The sequence below is a fragment of the Sus scrofa genome, chromosome 9 (assembly GCF_000003025.6).
Source record: "Sus scrofa isolate TJ Tabasco breed Duroc chromosome 9, Sscrofa11.1, whole genome shotgun sequence".
Taxonomy (NCBI): Eukaryota; Metazoa; Chordata; class Mammalia; order Artiodactyla; family Suidae; genus Sus; species Sus scrofa.
The window spans coordinates 76,324,550-76,349,284 of NC_010451.4; the positions used below are offsets into that span (position 1 = coordinate 76,324,550).

Below are 24,735 nucleotides of genomic sequence, written 5' to 3' on the forward strand. Positions count from 1 at the left end.
TTCTGAACAAACCAATATTAGATCAAACATTTATTTTTTGTGTTACAAAAACAAAAATAAGTCCAAGCAGGTAATGAAATAAACATTTTTTTAAGTGTCCCCCCTGGGTTCTCTGTTCCAGAATTTAGTAAACAGTTCAAATTTAGGTTGCTTCAACATTTCTTCTGGATGCTATGAGGTCTCCATCTTATAACCATGTTTCTCTAATTCAGCTCTATAAAAAAACACAAAAGAACAGCATCACTAGACACTCAACATAATGTTAATAAAATCTTGCTTTCCTATTAGTAAACATGTTTTATATTCCTTATTTTTCTGATAAGTCTATTTATGGAAGAACTGTCAGGGATTTTTTGACATTTTTCAAATACTGTATAATTATTCTGCTCGTAACATATTTAAACATAAATTTTAAGACTCCTTAACCATATAGCTAAGAACACTAGACACTGCTATCAAACTTTCAGCCATCTTATAATCATAATACTGTTATTTTCACATAAAGAATAAACAAACTGTTTTTCTGTTGACATATATAGTGCCCTAACCAAAATAAAAATTATTAATCAAATTTAAGGGTGTGTGAGAACCCAGACTGTATAACTATACATAGAGAAAAATAAATATAATGAATATTAAATAAAATTCTACTTTCCTAATTTTAAATGTGGATTAAAATATCAAAAATGTATATTGGTATAAATATGAACACTTTAAAAATAAATTTTTATAATTTTAAGTAACTTTTTAAAGCTGAAATTTCAGGAGTTCCCGTGTGGCACAGTGGTTAACAAATCCGACTAGGAACCATGAGGTTGCGGGTTCGGTCCCTGCCCTTGCTCAGTGGGTTAACGATCCGGCATTGCTGTGAGCTATGGTGTAGGTTGCAGACGCGGCTCAGATCCCGTGTTGCTGTGGCTCTGGCGTAGGCCAGTGGTTACAGCTCCGATTTGACCCCCAGCCTGGGAATCTCCATATGCCGTGGGAGCAGCCCTAGAAAAAGGCAAAAAGACAAAAAAAAAAAAAAAAAGCTGAAATTTCAGTCATGATTTGAGAATGCCAACAACTATTGATCTGCCTTGCATAAACATTTGCACAAAAAAGTTTAGCCCCATAATCAATTTCAGGTATTTAAACTATAATTCCAAATAACACCATTGACTTATCTGCCTCAATTCAGATTTTATAGATTTTATAAAAGTTCACAACAAAATTATGTGAAGTCCAATCTATGCTAAAACACTACACAAAGGTAAAGTATGATTAATGTGCCTTACCTACATCATTACATCTAAGATAAAAAGACATTTGTTCCCAACATAATTAAGCTTGGAAACTACCACACTACCCAATGTAAATGCAATGCAATAAATACATGGTAGGGATGATGAGTAATATTTATTATTCATTTCCCCAAACTCCTTCACTTCCTTAAAATTTTTAGGTATTTATAATACAAATACTGACCTAAATTTAAGTCCATGAATAATATTAAGGCAAGAGCTTATTCATATTAACCATCTTTGTCTTCTGCTCAGGTGTAGAGGACAGTATGGACTGGTGGTAAAATGCTGGATTAGGAGTCAAGAGATCAGTACAAGTTTCTGACTCTATCCCTTTCTTTGCTAAATTTAACTGAAGTATTTCCTTTGTCCTCCACAGCCCAGGAAATTGAAGATTATAAGATCTGTCCATGTTTCCTATTTAAAACGGAAATAATTTTAAACTTTCTTAAACAATAGTTTTGTGCTGCCTTTAACAAAGTCAGTGTAGATTATTCACATTCACTCTTTATGACAACAAAAAAAATCCTAAATTCAACTTAATTTTTGGTAATAAGTTGTCAAATCCATCCAGGTTTGTGTCTGTTTGCTTTCTTGACAGGTGATAGCCAATTACATTTATAAATTGTTTGCAAACACAAAGGAGATGATGAGATATTTTTCATTCAGCTAAATTCTCAGAAAACATGAAAAGTTCTTTGCTAGAATTCAGGATGTGTATGAAACCAAAAGGAAAGTAAGTTGAGGCCACTAAGTACAAAACACAAAAAAGACAAAAAGGGAAGAAATCCAGCACAACTGGATCTGTATCACAGAACACACACAGTGAATGTATACTATTTGAAGCAAAAACAGCAACATTCCTTTTACAACAAAACAACAATATGACTAACAGCTACTAGGAGGTTTCAAAACGCTTATTGTCCAAGAAACTACTCTGCTCTATAACAGTGGCTATATCCAACATGGTAAATCAGGAACTATAGAGGCTTCTTGGAATTTTTATGTAAATGTGATGAAGCTCAGAAAAATTTCATAATCCTATTTCTATTGATATGTAGATAAATGTTTTAGAAGCAGCAAAAACAGAATGACTTTTAGTTATTTGGAGACACTGCTGGCCACCTTCTTTCTACTTCTACTTCTTAAAAGTAAATTATACTGAAAGAGAAACATGGAAAATAGAAGGCTAAGTACTTGCTAAGGACATGCAGCTAAATAAGGGAGATCCAGGCTGGAACAAAGGGAATCTGACTGGCTATAAAGTATAAAATGCCTCTCCAAACTTAGAATTAGGACTCAGTCATATCAGAAGACAATAAACCGGAGTTCCCGTCGTGGCGCAGTGGTTAACGAATCCGACTAGGAACCATGAGGTTGCGGGTTCGGTCCCTGCCCTTGCTCAGTGGGTTAACGATCCGGCGTTGCCGTGAGCTGTGGTGTAGGTTGCAGACGCGGCTCGGATCCCGCGTTGCTGTGGCTCTGGCGTAGGCCGGTGGCTACAGCTCCAATTCAACCCCTAGCCTGGGAACCTCCATATGCCGTGGGAGCGGCCCAAGAAATAGCAATAACAACAACAACAACAACAACAACAAGACAAAAAAAGACAAAAAAAAAAAAACAAAAAAAACAGAAGACAATAAACCATGTTCTTTACTATGGCTTGTAATACCATATTAAGTGCCTTAATGCATTTTACAAAGACTGAGAACATCTTCCTTCATAGGAGACTTGTTAATCAAGATAATTTTTATTTTTCACTTTTTTATTTTTAAATTTTTAACTGAAATACAGTTGATTTACAATGTTGTGTTCAAGACAATTTTTAAAAGAATATAAATATTTGAGACTGCACTGTCCAATACAGTAGTCAGATGTGAAATTTATTAAAATTAAACAAAATCAGCTGCACTAGCCACATTTCACATGCTCAACAGCCACATGTGACTAGTGGCTTCTGTACTGGACAGTAGCTTACAGAACATTTCCATCACTACAGTAAGTTCTACTTGACAGCACTGGTGATATATCAACAAACTTGTCTGAAAAAGAAACTCATGACACAAACAGGGAAATAAAAAGAAAACCTTATCCACTAATGAAGGTATCAACATTTATATACTTATGGAAATTCACAAACCTAGAGAAAAAATGTAACAGAGAACATAAGAGGACTGTGAAAGTGTATCATAAAAGCAATAAGCCACAACGAAAATATGGATAACACTCTATTGCCAAACCAGATAAAAGGCAAGATGTAGTAGTGACAAGAAATCCAATTATCAATACATTTACTAAAAGTCCCCAGATAAAAACCAAAGTATTCAACGTCTTGATTTAATTGTTAAGAGAAAGGTGCTATTTTCTAACTAATGAAAGCTACACATCCCCCCACCAAATGAAAGATAACTTCCCCCCCACCAAAGACACTCTGGAGAAAACTGACTCTTTTGAATAGCAAATGAAGAAAACTCATTTAGCCTCAACTTTAAAAATTTCAAGAAGATAAAAGAAAAGAAAAAAAATGATATATGATATATGATTAAGAACACAAATTGGGACCAACAGAGTTGTAAGGTCTGAAAATAAGTATTCTAACAGCATAATATGATTATAATAAAAAGAAAGGAGGGATACATTGGGGGAAAAAAGTAGGAAGGTTTTCTCTGATGTGGCAAAATAAATCAACAAAAAATAAATACAAAAACAAAGTGGCAAAAACTTGTACATAAAGAATTAATTTAATTCCAGAACGGAATGAGATCTGTAAAAGGAACAACAAAAGGACTTTTGAAAGCCATACATGGCTAAAGAAGACTAAGAAGAGATAGAACCAATGCTCAGAAAAGATCTTAGCGAAAAACCAGATTACTGTTCAATAGCTATTGTTCTTAACTTGTATATAAAACTGCAAAAAGAAAAACAACATCATTAACAGAAAATTGAAAACTAAGACAGGTGAGACATTCGAAACTGCATTAACATAGTTTAAAGGCTCAAAATGAATAATTACATCTCTGGGTACTAAAATCAGAGTCAGCAATTCTGAGAAATCATGGAGATTTGTAAAAGAACCAGAGTTAACAATGAAAAGCAAACTGTATATTTCCATAAAAGGAAGAAGGATATGGCTTAAACTGCCTTGTTTCTGGCAAAATACTAAAGAGTCTTTCGAATGTAGGGGTTTTCAACTCATAAAAAATGCAGTGTAGAACAAATGCTACTATATCACTACTAAAAATAAATATTAAAAACAGTATACATTATCTCACTCTTTTAAAAAATGTGCTAGAGACTAGGAAATCAAAAGACTGCAATTTAACTTCTTTATCATGATTTGAGCAAAGCACATGACAATCTATTTAGGTATTTTTATGCCCAAGACATAGATACCTATGAGCTGAATAAGAACAAAGTTAGAGAGGAAAGAACTGCCTCCACCAATAGTGCTGTCATAACTGGATATTTACATTCAAAAGGATAAAGTTGGGGAGTTCCTCTGAGTTAAGGATTTAGGATTGTGGCTCAGGCACTTCTGCATGCCACAGGCAAGGTCACCAAAAAAAAAAAAAAAAAAAAAAAAAGGTTGTACCTCTATTTCACATTATATACAAAAATTCATTCAAAATGTATGGATGACCTAAAGTAAGAGCTAACATTCTGAAGCTGTTAAAAGAAAACATAGGGATAAATTTTAATTACTCAAATTTGGCAGAGAGTTCTTAAAAAGCAGATAAATTGGACTTTAGTACAAATAATACTACGAACAAAGTGAAAAGACAACCTAACAGAATGGGAGAAAGTATTTGTAAATAATATATCTCATAAGGGCCTAGTACCCAAAATAAAAACCTCTTACAACTCAACAACAAAAAGACGAACTTTGAAAATGGGCCAAGGACTTGAATAGATATTTCTCCAAAAAAGATACACAAACAGACAACACACACATGAAAAGAGGTTCATCAGTGTCATTAAAGAAACTGCAAATCAAGGAGTTCCTATCATAGCGCAGCAGAAATGAATCCGACTAGGAATCAAAAGGTTGCGGGTTTGATCCCTGGCCTCGCTCAGTGGGTTAAGGATCTAGTGTTGCCATGAGCTGCGGTGTAGGTCACAGAGGCAGCTCAGATCTGATGTGGCTGTGGCTGTGGCTGTGGCATACGCCAGCAGCTATAGCTCCAATTAAACCCCTTGCCTGGGAACTTCTGTATACCACAGGTGCAGCCCTAAAAAGCAAAAAAAAAAAAGAAAAAGAAATTGCAAATCAAAACCACAATGAGACACAAGTCCATATCCATTAGAATGGTTACAATGGAAAAGAAAAAGAAAAAATTTTGGTGAGGACCTTCATACATTGCTGGTAGTAATGTAATAAAACCGTCCAGCTGCTGTGAAAAACAGTTTGATGGTTCCTCAAAAAGTTAAAGAGAATCACAATACGATCCAGCAATGCCACTAAATTCCCCCTAAACTGAAAAAATATTCACACAAAAGCATGTACATGAATGTTCACTGCAACACTGTTCACAAAAGGCAAAAGCTGGAAACAACCCAAGTGTCCATCATCTGATAAATGGATAAACAAACTGTGTCATATCCATACAATGAAATATTATTCAGCTATAAAAAGGAATGAAATACTGATACATGCTACAACATGGATGACATTTGAAAGCACTATACAAATAAAAGAAGCTTGACACATAAGGTCACTTATATGATACCATGAAATATCCAGAAGAGGAAAATCCAGAGACAGAAAGCAGATCAGTGGTTGCCAGGGACTGGAGAAAGAGAGGAATGCTGAGTGACTGCTTAATGGATATGGCATTTCCTTTTGGGGTGCTGAAAATGTTTTAGAATTAAACAGAGATGATGGTTGCAAGACACTGTGAATATACAAAATGCCACTAAACTGTACACTTTAAAACAATTTTATGTTATATAAAATTTTACTTCAATCAATCACTTAGGTAAATTTGTACATAAATATGAAAAAGTACACTCTCATCACCTCAATCTCTCTTCCAGTTTGAGAATCACCAGTATATTGGTTTTGAGCACTCTAGGATTCTAATTTCTGCTGAGTTTCCAATACTGATAGAAAATTAACTTTGAGAGAATTAAACCCACAAGGACCAAAAAGAAAAGAGCAAATATGCTTCTAACTACTTTTGTAAAGAGACTAGAAAGAACAAAAGTTCCATGCAATTACATAAAGTATTCATATTTAGGAACACAGGAGATGAAAGCAATATATCTTACTTTTCATAATTCAGAAACATATTTCAAAGGTCAATTATCATATTTAAGTTACATATTCCCTGCTTACAATTAATACTAAATTATATAAAAATCTGGCTTAAAACTTACCGTAACTGATTGGAGAAGTCATCCTCTACATTGTCATCATCCCAATTATCCTCCCAGACATGTGCATCTTCATCTTCATCTAAACCAGCCCAGTCTAAAAATAGAAACAGATGCTGTCTAAATATTCTTCATACATTATTTCCGTAAATGCAAAAACTTCAGAAAGCTTGCTACCTGAAGACTCTCTCAAAACATCTAAAGCCGTCTCTAGGAGAAATGGTAATCATCCTCTCATCAATCATCTCAATTGATGCTATCTTGTTTTCTCGATTCTTGAATTTGCAAAGAATCTAAAACAGTAGTTAAAACAAAAAAATTCTATTTGCCATGAAAATTTATTATAACTTCAGTAATATTTACTTTGCTGATTTTTACTTGGGCTAATTTTTATAAGTCTATTATGCAATCTTTCAAAACACAGCACTAACAACACTAAAGTGAGTTGTGTAGCAAGAAGATACAGGCCTGGAATTCAAAACTTCTAAACATAAAAATGGATAACATACAGATAATAAAATGCAGACCAATATTTCCTTACATATAATTATAAAATTGTTTTAGAGAATGTCCTTACTAAGACATGCATGCTGAAATGTTTGAGCCAAGTGACATTTTGTCAAATTTACTTGCAAATGCTTCTCAAATATATATCATTTATATTTTATACACTGATATAAATAAAGCAAATATGACAAAATTTTAACAACTTATAAAACAGGTATTTGTTGTCCTCTATTTAAATTAAAAAAAATTTTTTTTCTTTTTGGTTGTGCCCACAGCACGTGGAAGTTCCCAGGCCAGAATTGGAACCCTCACCATAGCAGTTTCAACATGGGATCCTCAACCCGCTGAGCCACAGAACTCTCCTCTTTTTTAAAACTGAGGTATAACTGACACATAACATTATATTAATTTCAGGTATTACAATATAATTTGACATTTGTACACACTGAGAAATGATTATGAGAAGTCTAGTTAATAGTTAACATCAGTCACCAACATAGACACAAAATTCTTTTATTGAAATATTTACAATGTTAAGTTTCAGATATACAGCAAAGTGATATATATTATTTTTCAGATTCCTTTCCATTATAGGTTATTACAAGATATTGGATACTGAATACAGTCCACTGTGCTATAGTCACCATGTTGTACATTACATTCCCAGGACTTATTTTTATAACTTCAAGTGTGCAAGTGTATATCTTTTGATTCCTTTATCAATTACACATCCTCCCCCATTTGTCTTCTTTTAAAAATTTTTCTGTAAGGTTCAAACTTTCAAAATTGAAATGTGGGGAGAATCATTGTTTAAAAAATCAGCTTGGCAATCACTTTTGGAACCCTTCACTATTCTCTCTCCTCCTCCTTTCCTTCCGAGATTAGGTCCTCTCTCTGTGTCTATAACAAAACACCTACATACTACACAATCATAATTATCACTTTATTTGTCAATCTCCATTAATAGCATCTGAGCTATTTGTCTTTATATTCTTACGTTACAAACAATACCTAGCATATGCACAACCAGTGGCTGTGAAAGATGACAAAAAAACAATTAGATCCCTACCCCTCCAAAAACAGTAAGTATGAGTTATACAAGCTCTTAAATGTGTTCTGGTAGCTTCATCTTAGTAGTTACTTATTAGAAACATGGTTAAGAACATTTCAACCTAAAAACAAACAAACAAACAAAAACCTCTCATTAAGAAAAGGTATGATTTAGGCTTTTCTCATTAAAGCACAAACAGATCTGAGCTACTCCACAATGGTTCATGTGGGTATTTATTCATTACATTATGTAATGTAATTACACTTATTAAAAAAAATTTTAAACCCATATGTCATCATCATGATTTAAGAATAGAAGATAATACCTCCATTTACCTGGTCCCCCAAACCAGAGTCTTGGAAGTCATCTTAGCTATCCTTTCTCCTTCAATTCTTACCATCATTCATTATGTCCTTTTCATTTCAGCTTCCAAGTCTCTTCCTCCCCATTCTCGCTGCCACTGTGTTAATTCAGGCAGGATTATTCCCTTCAAGGACTATTTACTCAGTTCTTTTTTTGTCCCCTCCTCCCCAGTCTTGCACATTCGATACCCATCTTCCAGTGATGCCCAAAATGACCACCACCATCTCTGTAAGTTACCATTTCAAATCTTCAGGTAGGAAGCATATTTTATTAAATTTGCAACTTTAATGTCTATAGCTGAGTGCTAGGCACACAGTAGACACTCAATAAAATGGTGGGTTAATGGAAGTAGGCTTCTCAAGTTCCCTTCTTCTGAGTGGTCAATCTCTAGAAAAGAGAGGGCAGTATGTGGTTTCAATGAAGCCAAGAGTATACGTTTCAAGATAGAAGAGACCAATAATATCATGTAGTATAGATGAGTCATGTAAAATTCTCAACTGTATTTACTGTAAGAATGCTTTTGAGAATCATGATCATTGAATGATCCTTGAAGAGTTAGATAATATGGGAAACTTCTTTGAGATCTCAGTGCCTGAAACGATGAAAGCTTCTCTTAGGGAATTTATTTCGGGTTGCTACGAAGCTCAGTGAAATATACACTCAACTCTACTCATTTGTATAGGGAATGTATAGTCGTTAATAAAAATGTCTGATAATCAAAAATACTGATTTTTATCTGCATAAATGTTCGTACATCTTGCAATAATTATTACTATTCTCAAAAAGGAAATATTGTTAGGATCTTAATTCAAATCCTATACTATTCTCTGAGGTCCTTAACAACAGTAATACTTAACAATACTAAATATTAATTACATCTCAAAATTAAGTTTACTGGGCTACAGATATCCTTAGATGTTCTCCTTTCCTAAAGAAGTACCTCGAAATTCAAACTGCAAATTTTTATTCTGTTTGTGAATCTACCTATATTTTATAATGAGAATAGATTAAGAAGTTAAAGAAAAGGAACTCACATTAAGGATTTCCCTCAGTATATCAAAGAGTCATCAGAAAGCTAATGCAACAGCATCTTTTAAAGTAGTGTATCTATGGAGGTACCTTAGAAAACTATGCATAGAACTATCATATGACCCAGAAATCTCACTCTTGGGCATATATCCAGACAAAACTTTCCTTAAAAAAGACACATGCACCCGCATGTTCATTGCAGCACTATTCACAATAGCCAAGACATGGAAACAACCCAAATGTCCATTGACAGATAACTGGATTAGGAAGATGTGGCATATATACACAATGGAATACTACTCAGCCATCAAAAAGACCAAAATAATGACATTTGCAGCAACATGGATTGAACTAGAATCTCTCATACTGAGTGAAGTAAGACAAAAAGCGAAAGACAAAAACCATCTATCACTGATATCTGTAATCTAATATACAGCACAAATGAGCCTTTCCACAGAAAAGAAAATCATGAACTTGGAGAATAGACTTGTGGTTGCCGAGAGAGAGGAAGTGGGATGGATTAGGAGATTGGGGTTAATGGATGCAAACTACTACTTTTGGAGTGGATTGGCAATGAGATCCTGCTGTTAAGCACTGAGAACTATGTCTAGTCACTTGTGACAAAGCATGAGAGTGAGAGAAAAAAGAATGTACACATGTATGTGTAACTGGGTCACTATGCTGTACAGTAGGGAAAAAAATTGTATTGGGGAAATAATAAAAAAAATACTGTTTCTACCACCAAGCTAAACTGAAAAAATAACATTTCTGAACTTTATAAACTAGCAAAGTGACTTCCTTAAGAGTTAATCATTATTGGGATACAATAGTACTGTTACTCTCATATTGTAATTACAATCAATAATAAACTGTTTACTATATGCATTGCTATATATAAATGTTCTTTTTGTTCTTCTAAGAAGAGAAATCTCAGAACGAAGGGAGATATTTTAAGGCAAAAATAAAGGGGGCAGAAGTTATAGCATTAAGTGTATGTGAGGGGAAAATTAAGTAAATATGCTATGGGGTACAGCCTAAAATCAAATTTTAAATTAAAAAGAAGTTCAAACAGTAGATATATTTCCCTAATACTAAATCACCAAAAGTCAACTACATGATTTTAATTTTTTAATTAAAATTAAATAAAGTACTTCAAATCACAGAAATTCAGATTCTTGTATGTTGAATTTATAATGGAAAAACTCAATCCACTATCTCTTGCAGCAAGTGAATAATGACTATAATGCTATTCCTCCACATTCCCTCCAGTACTCCTACAATATACACCTCTAAGTTATCTAATAATATTAATAGACAGTTTAGGATTGTTTATTCTGTTTTAATGACACTAAGACCTTCCAGTACAAAAGATTCACATGAAACTATTTTATTAAACTGCAATGTAGCAAAGTTTGGCTATACACACACACATATAAATATGTGCGTATATATGTAACATACACACATATATATATATACATTTTTTTTTTTTTTTTTTTTTTTTTTTTTTTTTTTTTTTGGCTGTGGCTGCAACATGCAGAGTTCTCTGGTCAGGGATCAACCCTGCCTCGCAGCAGTGACAACACCAGCTCCTTAACCTGTGCCACCAGGGAACTCCTGGCTTTATACTTAAAAGTTCTTATAAAATGGCTAAGACTGAAGATTATTTTATAGAATACTAGAGATTGAGGAAGCCTAAGAGTTCATGTACAGCATACCACTCTTTGTTCGACTACCATTACCAGTACCAAATAACAAAGAAAGTAAAAATTGCCTTTCAAGAAAATATTTAACTTTTTTCTACCATTATTTCACAACCTCAAATCCTAGACCTTAAATATATTTGGGTTGAGTCTAGAAATAGTAATTGTCGAATGAAATACTTGTTTTACTGATACTTAAAGGAATCTTTATAAAGATATTTAATAGAGTTCAATGTTCCACAAAATAAATACATTACTACTGGTAATATGCTCAAGTAAAGGAGGTGACAATAACTCAAGCCACAACTGAACTTTAAGGTTCTAAGACATCAAGCCTAACATCAGCCTGTACCAATTCTAACTAAACAGCTTTCTAAATTTTTAAGGAAATAATAATATGTCAAAGATTCAAGTTAGAAATATCATACAAGAATATTTATTTCACATTTCTTTGCTAATCTTGTAAACCCTTTCCAGAACAATAAAAATACAAGGCCCACAGGAACTTTTAATCTAATTATGGCATGATCCAAAATGTCAATTTAAATATTGCTATTACTTGATATCATTCAAATATCTTTAAGGGGGCTGTAATTAACTTTAAGAGACTAAAAAATATATACTTGTCAATTTGTACCCGAGTGCCTCAGATTCTTGAACAAGAAACAAGAGATTCAGTAACTTATTTTGTAGGAGTTCCAATTCCATTCATAAAGGCTAGAAAAAAATTAAAAATAAATATGGGAAATACTAGTTTGAATGGTGTATTTTTAAAATTTTAAGACTGGTACAATTTTTAATTTATCAAGTTGAATTCTGATGATCATTTAGCATAAGGATTAAGCATTTCTCCCTCTGTTAACAACCATCTTATTACTTTAATGGTGAAGAAAGGAAAAGGAAGAAGGTAGAAATAAAGTCCCAAGAATAAGAAAATGGCTCATGCATGGAGTGGAAACTATTGGGAGCGAGATTTTAGGTAGAATACACACACAAAAAGATTCATGACAACAGTTCTACATTTCTTTGGTATTACTATATAGTAGTACCTTGTAATTATGACACTATTGTGTATACAAAGACAAACCAAATTCTATAATCTATTTTAGGTGGAATTAAAGAGTTCCTTTATTAACTAGGAATATATAGAAATACATCACGTAAAAAGTTAAGCAATAGGGTGTAACACCCTCAAATTTACTTCCAATACTTATAAGTCCTCCATTTGGTACATATGTTATAATATATTTGTCCACGATACATGTAAACTCAACTAAATGGCTGTGTAACATAAAAAAACATGTGACTGTTGTAATCTCTGGGCTTTTGCTGACTTCTCTAGCAATACATCTCTGAACTGTGTTTTAATTTTCAATTATAACACTGTACTGATAACCATGCAATATTATTTAATCACTTACTTTTAAAGCATTAAACCCCAAAACAGTTTTTTTTGAAGAGCAAATAATAAAATCAAACAAGGATACCTGATTTATGCCTAATGCCTTTCTTCAATACATAGATGACTATAAAGTACACACTTTAACTTCAACACTAAATGCACTGCCAGGATTATGATTAATCATTTAAATAACCACAGCTGTGTTTACTTCAGTGTGCAGGCCTCCAGATGTGTACTGGTAAAAAAAATTACCATATATTAAGAAGGCAGAATTGGAAATAACCAATAACAGATGCCTAATACATAAGTGTCTAACAATTCTAAATTATTTAAGACTTTGCTCCCAAATCTGGCTTTGTTCACATTTGCCAGTGAGAAGTACATCTGTGACTAACTTTAAATTTCAAATATCTGAGTCATCAAAGACCCATACACAAGAGTCCCATCATGGCTCGGCAGTAACAAACCAGACTAGTATCTGTGAGGATGCAGGTTTCACCTCTGGCCTGGCTCAATGGGTTAAGGGTCCAGCGCTGCCATGAGCTTTGTTGTAGGTGGCAGACATGGCTTGGATCCTGAGTGGCTGTGGTGTAGGCCGGCAGCTACAGCTCTGCTTTGAACCCTAGCCTGGGAACTTCCATATGCTGCAGGTATGCACCCACCCCCCCAACAAAAAAAAGATCCCACATGCTACATCTAAGTGTCACCCTGACATTTAAGTGTGAAAAAGGGTCTTCTCCCAATGTTTTTAAAACTAACTCTCCCCACCCTCCAACATACACTCTGGAAAAAAGTAAAGAGGAAATCCTGTTTATACCAAATAGAGTTGTAAATGTTTTATTCTACAATGATTTTCAGGAGCATCAAACTCTCATTCATTCCTTAACAGTACAGCTATTCTGAATATACACAAACTAATCTCCAATAAAGTTTCTTCAGATAAAAAATGTGCATGCCTATACAGAACATTACATGAAGAAAATAAAAAGAAACAAAGGATTAAGTTCAAAAAAGTTCTGTATACTCAACAATAGGTGAGTGTAAAAGAGAAGTTACAAATAACATCTTTACACTCGTGAATATGATAATGAATCAACACTAAATCTAGTCATGCTGAGATAAATTTAACGTGTTCCTGCTTAAGCTGTGTAAAACTGATTAAAATTTTTTATAAAATTTCATTTCTGTAGGTTTTCATGATATAAAAGCATCTACGTACCCTACAAATGTAACGTCTAAGCAGTGGCTGAGAAATTACTACTGGCATAGCACCATTATACTATACTATATTTTCTCCAATAAGGACCAAAAACTTCAGTGGGGGAACTTCAGAGTAAACAACCAAAAGCAGGTCATAAATGATGGTGCTGCCAGACATTGGTTTAGCTTCAGTTGTTTGCGGTCTGGAGTCTGAAACAGAGGCCCAAAACAATTTACATAACCATTTATAACTTTTCTTACATTTTAAAAAAAGGAAGTTCTTACAATTCTTTTCATCAATAATTATATATATATAATATACATCAGGACGATTCTACTACAAAGTCATGATGACTTTGGTTCTCTCTGTTGATTAATGCTCTTATTTCTCTTTAATTCTATAAAATTCCCCAAAGCCATTACTTACTCTCATCTTTTCCAAGCCTTCATGTCCCACACTCATTTTGAGTCTTTCTGGTCCTTTGTATTACTGAGTCAAGGGTATCTAATATGAACTCCACTACTGATCTTCCATTTAGCCTTGCAAGTGCAAAATCACAGTCCCTCCTTTCTTCTTCTTCCCAACACTCCATATCAAACCAGTTGCCAAAGCTCCCTGTTATTCTTGCATCACTCTCTTCACTTCTTCCCTAATAACATCTATTTCAGGCCCTTAGCCTCCACCTAAGCTATTTCAACAATTTGCTGATTAGCTTCCCTGACTTTCTATCTTTTCAAATTAATTCTGCTGAGTTAATTTTTCCTAAACTGCCTACTGCCTAAAGGAAACTTACATCAAACAAACCAAAAAACCCCACTTCTCATCTAACCAAGGATAAAGTCCAAACTGGTCATTTGGCTTAAAGCCTCCCATGATTAGGCCCCAAAGTACCTGCATTTGCAACAACGATCTCACGGCCAAATGAAACACACATACACACTGATCTTCTACCTCCAAGCGTCTACTCCTCTCTCCTTTTTCTGGAACTCCTTTCCTACATTTCTACCTTTTGAAAGCTTTGTTCATATATTGCTGTCTCACATGGTACACACGTGGAAATAATTTTCCCTTCTTTTCAAGTGCTATTGCACTCTCCTATCAGTTGTTTAATCCCTAACGCCATCACCACCACCACCACCACATCACCACCCCCCACTGAAACCAAGCGAAATCTTACCCAAAGATACTCAAAAGCACAGTTGCTCTGATCTACTTGGGGGTGGGAGCCCCACTTCCCAAGAAAAGCACCTGCAAAATACTAAAAAGTTCAAGTCTGGTATGAAAACTACAGATCCTATCTTCATTAACATTTATATCACTAAGGTCAAAGACAAATACTTACCTAAAAAGTCAAATTTGCCTCTGCAGCTTCTAGTTAACTACGTCCTTGGTAAGTTATTTCACTGGGCCCCAAGTATAAAGCCATCATAAGGCTGCTATGAGGATTATGTAAGACTATCTAAAGCACTTAGGGAGTTTCCCACCGTGGTACAGTGGGTTAAGGATCCAACACTGCCACAGTTGTGGCATAGGTTGCAGCTGCATTTCAGATGCCATCCCTGGCCAGGAACTTCCCTGTGCCACAGGTGCAGGGGGTGGGGGGATGGGGGTAGGGATGGCCAAGAAAAAAAAAACCAAAACCCTAAAACCAAGAGCTCTTATTTAGCACTGATAATTGGCAGCTAGATTCATTCTCACTCTACACTTTCTACTGGTGGATTTAGAGGAAGCACTCTACAAACATACATCTGGTGAATAAATCACTTATTATGTGCTAGTCACTCCAAGGAAGCTTAAGGGGTGAGGGAGGTAAAAAGAGAAACAGGTCCCAGAATAAAGACAACAGTACCATTTCTACCAAGCATTACATCAGCAATAGAACATAAAACTAGGAAAAAAAGATACTTGGTGAATTTTTTTAACACTTCAGAAAAGTACAGCTTTTGAAACTTTTATTTTCCCCTCACTGTTTTCACTGCTCATCACATCTTTCAATGAGTTATATTTTAAAATATTACTTAGTAACACTATCAATATTAGTTAAACCATAAGTCACAACTGCTTAACACTTCTTTATTCCATTGAATCAGTTAAATAACTAAACATATAGTTTTTCAAAGTATTTTTTATTGTTTAATATCCTGAATCATACATACTTCTCACAACCCCCTTGCAAGCACTAGTATCTTGATTTGGGGGGTTTTCATCCCATTGTATTTTTTCATACCTCTGTCCATCTGTATGCATCCTTAAACAAGAAATGCTACCGTGTTATGTACATATATTTTTTCTTTTTAGGGCCTCACCTGCGGCATATGGAAGTTCCCCGGGCTAGGGGTAGAATTGGAGCTGTAGCTGCCGGCCTATGCCGTAGCCACAGCAATGCCAGCCCCGAGCCATATCTGCAACTTAGGCCACAGCTTGTGGCAATGCCAGATCCTTAACCCACTGACCAGGGCCAGGGATTGAACCTGCATCCTCAGGGACACTCGTCAGGTTCTTAAACTGTTGAGCCACAACAGGAACGCCTGTGTTAAGTAGCTTTTATTTTACATGACTAGTAATACTATTTTTAAAGTACTTTTGGAAAAAATTTTGACAATTTTTTTAATTTAGAAGTTTTTAATATTAAAAAATAATCAACCCACAAGCTCAACAAGCTTAATTTTGGATACATCTAAAATTACAAAATATTTGTCGAAAAAGGTTCAAATTTTAAATACATACCAAACATAATGCAAAAATCCAAATCCCTAAGTAGCTTGGTGGGGGGATAGAACAAAAAGGGGACTAATGTTTATTGAATACCATATTTATGCCAAACTTTATGCTATGCACTTTACATACATCATTGTTACAGAATGAGTCACCTAACCCCAAAATTAATAAATGGAAGCCATAACCACCCCCCCAATGTGATGGTATTTGGAGATGAGGCCTTTAGAAGGTAATTAGGGTTGTCTGAAGTCATGAGGGTAGAGTTCTCATGAGGAGATTAATGTCATTATAGCAAAAGACTCCAGAGAACTGCTTTCTCTTTCCACCTTGTTGAGGACATGGTGAGAAGGCAACAGCTTGCAACTCAGGAAGGGAACCCTCAACACGTACTGAATAGGTTAACACCTTGACACTGGACTTCTTAGTCTCCAAACTGAGAAAATAAATTTCTATTGTTTAAGCCACTCAGTCTATGGTATTTGTTATAGCAGCCGAAGTAGATTAATATAATCATATAATCCTTACATGACTCTAATTATTATCCACAAATTACATAAAGAAACTGAGAATTAAGGTAACAATTCAAGGAAAAACATAATGGTCAATCTCACTCAAAGAAATCAATCCAAATCAAAATGATGTAATTCCATCTTCATCCCTTAGGCTTGTAATGACTAAATGTTTAATACGGAGTGCAGGTAACCTTAGGAAGAAAAAGGTGAACTGTAGGGGGACATGTTACTTGGTGTATCTCTTGTAAAAGGCAACTTGAGAATACGTCAAAATTCAAAATGCACTTGGTCCTGAATGAGGTGTTAGAGCCCAAGCAGAGCCAGACAGAGTGAAAAAGCCATCCAATGCTGGAGGAAGGAGACAGTGGCCTGGCATAAAATGTTGACACTAAAGTGGGATAAGGAGAGGATCTGTGGGTGGAGGGGGCAAAAAACATTGATTAGGGAGGAGAATGACCAGATAGATAGTTACAAATGTGCAAAGAGAAAAAACTAGGTGAACCCTGTGGTGTTTAACTATAAATTAGAGGTACCTATGTGAATTCATGGTTTTATCAAACACATATATAAATAGATGTAAAAGTATATATGTGTACACATATTTATATATTTTCTAGTTCTCTCCACTGAGAGGGTACCAAAAACAACTGGAGTTAAGAGCTTGCCTTCCAAATATCATTCTCCACCAAAAGGAATACACCCTAAGGGAATGGCTGATTCCAAGACTGGAAAAGTATAAGATTAGTTTGTAATATCTTCTTATGCCAGAATGCTACAAAATGCATAATGATGCTGACATATCAAATGTTCAGAGAAGACAGCCTAATGGGATTTCCCCATGTTCAAATCTGGGATAATCTGAGGATCAAAATAAATAGCAGCAACAAATTATAATCCATTAAATGAGAATTCATGAGTCTGTACTGATATTAAAAAAAGTAAATGAATACACTGATAGTTTGATAAGGGAAAAATGTATTTACATAGTTTCAAAGTCCCTCCAAATAAAATACCTATTAACTACAAAGGGAAAATGAGTACTCTCACAATGGAGAAGTCTCACAGACACACCTTAATCAAGTTAACATAATCAGCAATAGAACAAATAAGAACAATGTTCCACCTGATAAGATGCAACACATACCACTATGATATTCCTGCCAAGATGCAGAATCTAAATCTAATCATATAGAAACACGAGACAAATCCAAGTTGAGAAACATTCTATAACTGGCCTGTAATCTTCAAAAGTGTCAAAACCACAAAAGTCAAAGATAAACAGAGATCTGCCCTAGACTAAAGACAACTAAAGAGACAGGACAACTGAATGTATTTTAGGATTAAGACATTATTGAAACAACTGGTGAAACTGAAAGGGATATGTGGATAGATAATAGTAATATATCTGTGTGTTAATTTCCAATTTCGATGGATGTACTGAGGCTATTTCTTTGTAGAAAATACACATTAAAATATCTAAGAGTGCTGAACATCAAACTGGCAACTTAATCTCGAATGACTCAGGGACCAAAAGGTTGTTTTTGTTATACTTTCAATTATTTTGTAAATTTGTGATTATTTTGAAATAAAAATTACATCAAAAAAATTAAAATGAACCTGCCAATTTGATTTAGTAATTTCCTAAAAATTTATCTTATAGATAAGTATGAAGACAAGGATGTAATATACATGAATATGCACTGCAACATATTCTGTAACAGAAAAACAAACATAAAAACAAGCAAACAACCTAAAACTACCTAGATATCAACAGATATCTATAGACTATTTAATATGCATACAATGGACTAATAGTACACAGCTATTAAAAAGCAGGAGGTAGGGAGTTCCTGTCGTGGCTCAGCAGTTAATGAACCTGACTAGTATCCATCCATGCGGATGCAGGTTTGATCCCTAGCCCTGTTCAGTGGGTTAGAGATCTGATGCTGTCATGAGCTGTGATGTAGGCTGGCAGCTGCAGCTCTGATTCAAACTCTATCCTGGGAACCTCCATATACCACAGGTGTAGCCCTAAAAAGACAAAAAAAAAAAAAAAAAAGCATGAATAGGACTTCCCTGGTGGCCTAGCAGTTAAGGAGCTGGCATTGTCACTGCTGTGGCACAGGTTCAATTCCTCGCCCAGGAACTTCTCCATACCACAGGTGCAGCCAAAACCCTTTTTTAAAAATAAAAAAAATAAAAATAAAAAAAGATTTAAAAAAGCATGAGGTAGATGTTTAATGTGAACATATATCTAAAATAGATAATGTAAAAATAAGAGGACATATTTGTATTTAGAGGACATATAAAAACACACACATATACATGCGTGTATGTATATATATAAAAAAATTCTGGAAAGAAACTTTAAAAAACTATTTAACAGTGGTTACCACTGAAGTATAAGAAATGTTTTTGGGGAAAGGTGGGGAGAAACAGTGTTTTCCCTTTTAAATGTACACCTTTTTACAGGTCTAAATTTTAAATAAGGCAGTTACTTGTACTATATATTATAGTGCAAAAATATTTTAAAGACTTTAAGTAACTAGCACAAGTAGATAAGTTAAAAGTGGTAAATGGTGGATTTTGTATCTTGGTCTGATCTTAAGATTCATCATGCTTATTTCATGCTGGGGCTCAAAACCTTTTTCTTGTATATAATTACCATGAGTAGGACATCCAATAGGCACTTTTATCATTCACTGTACTTATCTTTTTTCTTAAAAGATTTTAGTAACATGAATTCTTCATTTCTTGCTACCTCCATGAAATTAATTTAAAGATGTAACATTACTATTTATGCACTCATTATGTTACATTTAATAACTGAAAACACCAAAGCCCCTTTTGGCAACAGGTAAACTGACTAGTGCAGTATCTGATGTAGTATTAGCTATATCTGCCTTCTACATTTAAGATTCTAAGGAACCCTTCTGTTGACGATTTAGTCCAGTTAGTATCCAATGTTCATGTATTTCTCAGTGGTATTTTTCATAGTACAATTCTTCTTTGTGCAGGACTGGTCTATGCATAGCAGGCACTTAAAATCCTTGACCTTTACCCACTAAACGCTGATATTTTACTTTTTCACTTGTCAAATGAGTGTGATATCCAAAAATACTTCCCCGGTTAAGAACCACTATAAGATGTCCTACTTTGTTAGGCACAGGCGATAGTGACTCAGTTACTCCAGAATGCTGGCAGCATTAGGAAAACACCAGCCCACTTCAGATAACACAGCAGTTCCACTAATTATAGAAAAATCAGACTACTTAGTACAATAGTATTCTTTTGCAAACACTATTGCTTCTGAAGGCAAACTCAGGTTCATTTTAAATTTTCTTTCCCCTCAAAAGGAAAAAAAACCTCTCAATTACAGCATAGGAATAAGAGAATAAAAGAATTTAAAGGCCCACTTGTTCTCCCTATTTTTACTCCCATCCACTTCTAACTGTAAGAGAGATGAGACGAAAGAAAATATTTTAATATCTTTTCATATATATCTAATGTGAAAAACTGAAGTTTCAGATAAATTACAGAGTATTTCAGTTTTAGACCCCACTCTACTACTACTAACCTAGCAGTATGATCTTAACAAGTTCTAGCTTGTCTAGACTTTCAGCTGCTTTCCAGTTCTAAAATTCTAACCATGTCAAGCCTCCAAAATTACATTAAAATCATTCCCAGAATGCTGATTATCTTCCAATAAAGCCTATCCTCGGTTAAATAGTCAACAAACTGCAGAATTCACAAAGATCCTAAATGATTTTTAAACAGTTCCCACTTAATAACAGATTACACACCCACCAATCAGAATCATGAAGTGTCAATGTAACATAGGTCCACAGTCTAAATAAAAAAGGAGCATTTGTTCCCTTGCATTCAGAGGATTACCCGTACATGCTACACCTCAAACTGAAGAAGAGCTATTCAGAAAAAACAATTAAGCCTCCATGAAAACACATTCTTAGTTTCCTTTTTAAAACACAAATTCCCCTTCCTTAGAAAGACTTAACTGACATCCTACCAAGCAAGACTGGGATGAGATATAGCAACAATACTCCCAAAAGATGGACAATCCTTTGGTCAAAACAGGGATACATATTTCAGTAATCTCTTTCATGTAGCAGGCTCTTAAATGCAAACTACCCTAGGCAATGGACATCATCCACTTTCTGGAGTACAGAGATCCAAGGAGTCATTGAAAGTAAGACCTCCTTTAGAGTAAACAGATGATTACAGGCAATTTTGAGTTGTATCTGTTAGTGAGGTTGTCAGTGGCATATTTACCATGAGGACAACCACAAGAGAAAGTATCTCCAAAGAAGGCAAAGAACTTGGAAAGTAATACAGGGCATTTGAAAACTCAAATACTGAAATATTCAAAACACGCCAGTTCCAAAGTACAGCTTTGCCAACTTTAATGTGCATATAAATCTTTCAGGCATCTTGGTGAGGTCCAACCTGATTCAGTAGGTCTAGGATGAGATGCTGCATTTCTAACAAGCTCCCAAGTAATGCCAAAATTGCCAGTCCATGGATGACACTTTGAAATGCCACTAGACCAAAGAATTTAGGAAATGTACAGTTTCAAAAGACAAATGATTCTGTATTTGTCCAATTTTTTTTTAATTTTGTTATTTATCAGAGCAGTTGTTATTGACAAATATGTATTGGTTTCACCTAGAAACTAATTCTGTATCCAGAAAAACGTCATGAATTCAAATTAACATGTAAAGAAAACCCATCTGAATTACAAACCAGAGAAGAAACATACAAAAACCTGAACAGAACTAAGGCATTTCAAATGTTATTTCTCATTCTATATAGAAAGTTTCCTAAATGAATTAGATTCTACACATTCAAACCTAATGAGGACAAATTTTCTGTAAGGTTACCAATAAATATCAAATTACTTATGCTAATAAACCAGTCTGTTAGGAGACCTTTGTTGTCAGAAAAAAATATTCTTTGCTTTTCCTTTTAACTTTAATGAGTTTTTCTTTTTTTTTTTTTTTTTACTACCTACCAACATTTTGAACAAACTGACATTCACAACATAAGCTTAGTATAAGAACTATATATTCTGCAAAAGCAAAAGCTGATGAAATGGAAGTTGAAAAAAATCATGTGTATCATCAGGTACAGAACTATCTTTTTTTTTTTGCTTTTTAGGGCTACATCCTGTCTGCAGCATATGGAAGTTCCCAAGCTAGGGGTCGAATAGGAGCTAGAGCTGCCGACCTACACCACAGCAACAAAAGATCTGAGCCATGTCTGCGACCTACATACACCACAGCTCACCGCAACGCCGGATCCTTAATCCACTGAGGTATTAATATACTAGAGTCCTCATGAATACTAACTAGTTGGGCTCATTACCGCTGAGCCACAACGGGGAACTTCCAGGCACAGAGTTATATTTATATCCTTTTGAATTGGTTAAGTCTAACTACTTATTTTAAACACCGGTCCACCCATTCTGACAAGTATTTACTGACCACCTACAAATGTCCCAGGCACTTCACTAAACACCAGAGATTTAGGTTTAAGTTTGCTTGGGCTGAGGACTCAGGAAGACCTTTCAGATCCTGAGTTGACCACTTCATGGCAAGCTTTATATTCTCTGAGTCTCTGGAGTTCCCAGAATGGCTCAGCGGAAATGAATCTGACTAGCATCCATGAGGATGCAGGTTCGATCCCTGGCCTTGCTCAGTGGGTCAAAGCTCTGGAGTTGCCATGAGCTGTGGTGTAGACTGCAGACATGGCTCTGTCTGGCGTTGCTGTAGGTGTGGTATATGCCAGCAGCTATAGCCGACTGGAATATCCATATGCCATGCGTGGGGCCCTTAAAAAAAAAAAAAAAAAAAAAAACAAATTTTAAAAAATCTCTGAGCCTCAGTTTCCTCAGAGTTGTGGTAATTAGACTGCATGATGTAAATAAAGAGCCTAACACTGTATCCTGCACATGAAAAACAATGAATAAATGCTAACTATCTAAAACATGAAGTTTAAGTTCAAAGTGTATCGTAATCTCAAGCTAGTTTTCTACCACATAACTCAATGTTGGAGAATCATGAACCAACCTGAAAGTGAGATAAAGAAAACATGTCTGGACAGATAAATCCACTACCCAAACAAACACCAAAGATCCCCACAATACATAATGAATCCCAGAACTGAAAATAAATGTGCTTTGAGTTAGTTTATGAGTTTGTGTAGTATGCGCTCTAATGTCTTTTTCAACTAAACTGAGCACAGTGTAAATAAAAAGAACAAAACTTAGTTATGTGGTTTTATGTAGAGTAGGATCATGATGGAATACAACTTAGGACACTTTTAATGAAGCAGTAATTGCTTAGTGTAACAGATTTGTACACCATTAACCACAATTCTCCTGCTTCAGAAAGGCCACCCAATAGTAACCTCCTTTTCTTACTAGATAAGTATTTATCCTAGGTATAATAATTTGCCAATAGAGCCAATAATTCCGAAAAACTAATTGGCACCAAACAGATCTAACAAACAGAAGCAATATAAAGAGTTTAAGAGCGACAGTGTCTATTGAGCCAGATGGCCATCATTTCTAGCCAATTACGAGTTTGGGCAACTTTCTTACCCATTCCAAGCTCCAGTTTTTTTTTTTCTTTTTTTTTTTTTTTTATCTGAAAAACGGTAATACCAGTATCTACTTGCTTGATTGGTGAAAATGAATTCAAGCAAAACACTTAGACTAGCAACTCAGTCAATATTAGCTATTTGTTGTTACCTACTAAGAGAAACCTAAAGTGCCTCTTGGTAACCATGATGCTAATAAAAATGTTGACGTTTTAGGATCTTATAAATCCTTAAACTTATGTTTCTTCGATGAAACTGATCAAAAACGCGTGAGGAACAAGAGGAAGGCAATCACGTGTACTAAGCACCAACTTAATCCTCCCAAACTACTTAACAGGCTTCATATGTAAAGCCCTAAAAGTAAGTAGTACTGGCCTAACCAGGAACAACAACTGAATCCGGAAGGTTTAAATGCAAAGGAAGGCTGCAAAACCAAATTAAAAAATAATAAGGGGAAAAGAGGTTAAGTAGACACGAACGAGGTGGCGGGTAACCTGTTTGAAGAGTAATACTGGACTAGGGGAACCAGGGTCACCGTGGCTTCTTCCGATGAGGAAGCAAAAGGCGTTCGGCCTCACGGATAAGCTGAGTCCCATCGTGACACACTGACCCTAAGCCGGCCGCGGAGGGCCAGCAGACTGGGTCCACACCTTCCGCGGGAGCCGCTCCGCGGGACCCTTCCGCCCACACTGCCTCTACTCAGGAGGCCTGAGTCACTGCACGCGTGCCCAGAGGCCGCGGCCCAGCCGGTTACCTTCTGCAGGAAACTCCTCGAACTCGTCGTCCTCCTCCAGGAGACCCAAGTCTACCGGCTGTTTTTTCTCTGACATCGCGACCCTCGGTTCCCCAAACCTCTCAGGCCAGTGGAAAAGTTGGAACTCTCACTCTCTCCCCGCAACAGCCACGGCGGCTGCTCCTTCCGAGGCCGGCTCTACCATAGAGACGCGGGAGACGAGCAAGGGGAGCAGCGCGAGG

General features: G+C 35.3%; 1 long non-coding RNA gene across 1 annotated transcript; it reads right to left on the minus strand.

Annotated features, from left to right (window-relative positions):
- On the minus strand, positions 1 to 24,712 carry SEM1. The gene is made up of 3 exons (XR_305553.3): positions 24,515 to 24,712; positions 6,660 to 6,753; positions 1 to 214 (listed from the first exon to the last, which is right to left on the minus strand). It is a non-coding gene; the product is annotated as an SEM1, 26S proteasome complex subunit (long non-coding RNA).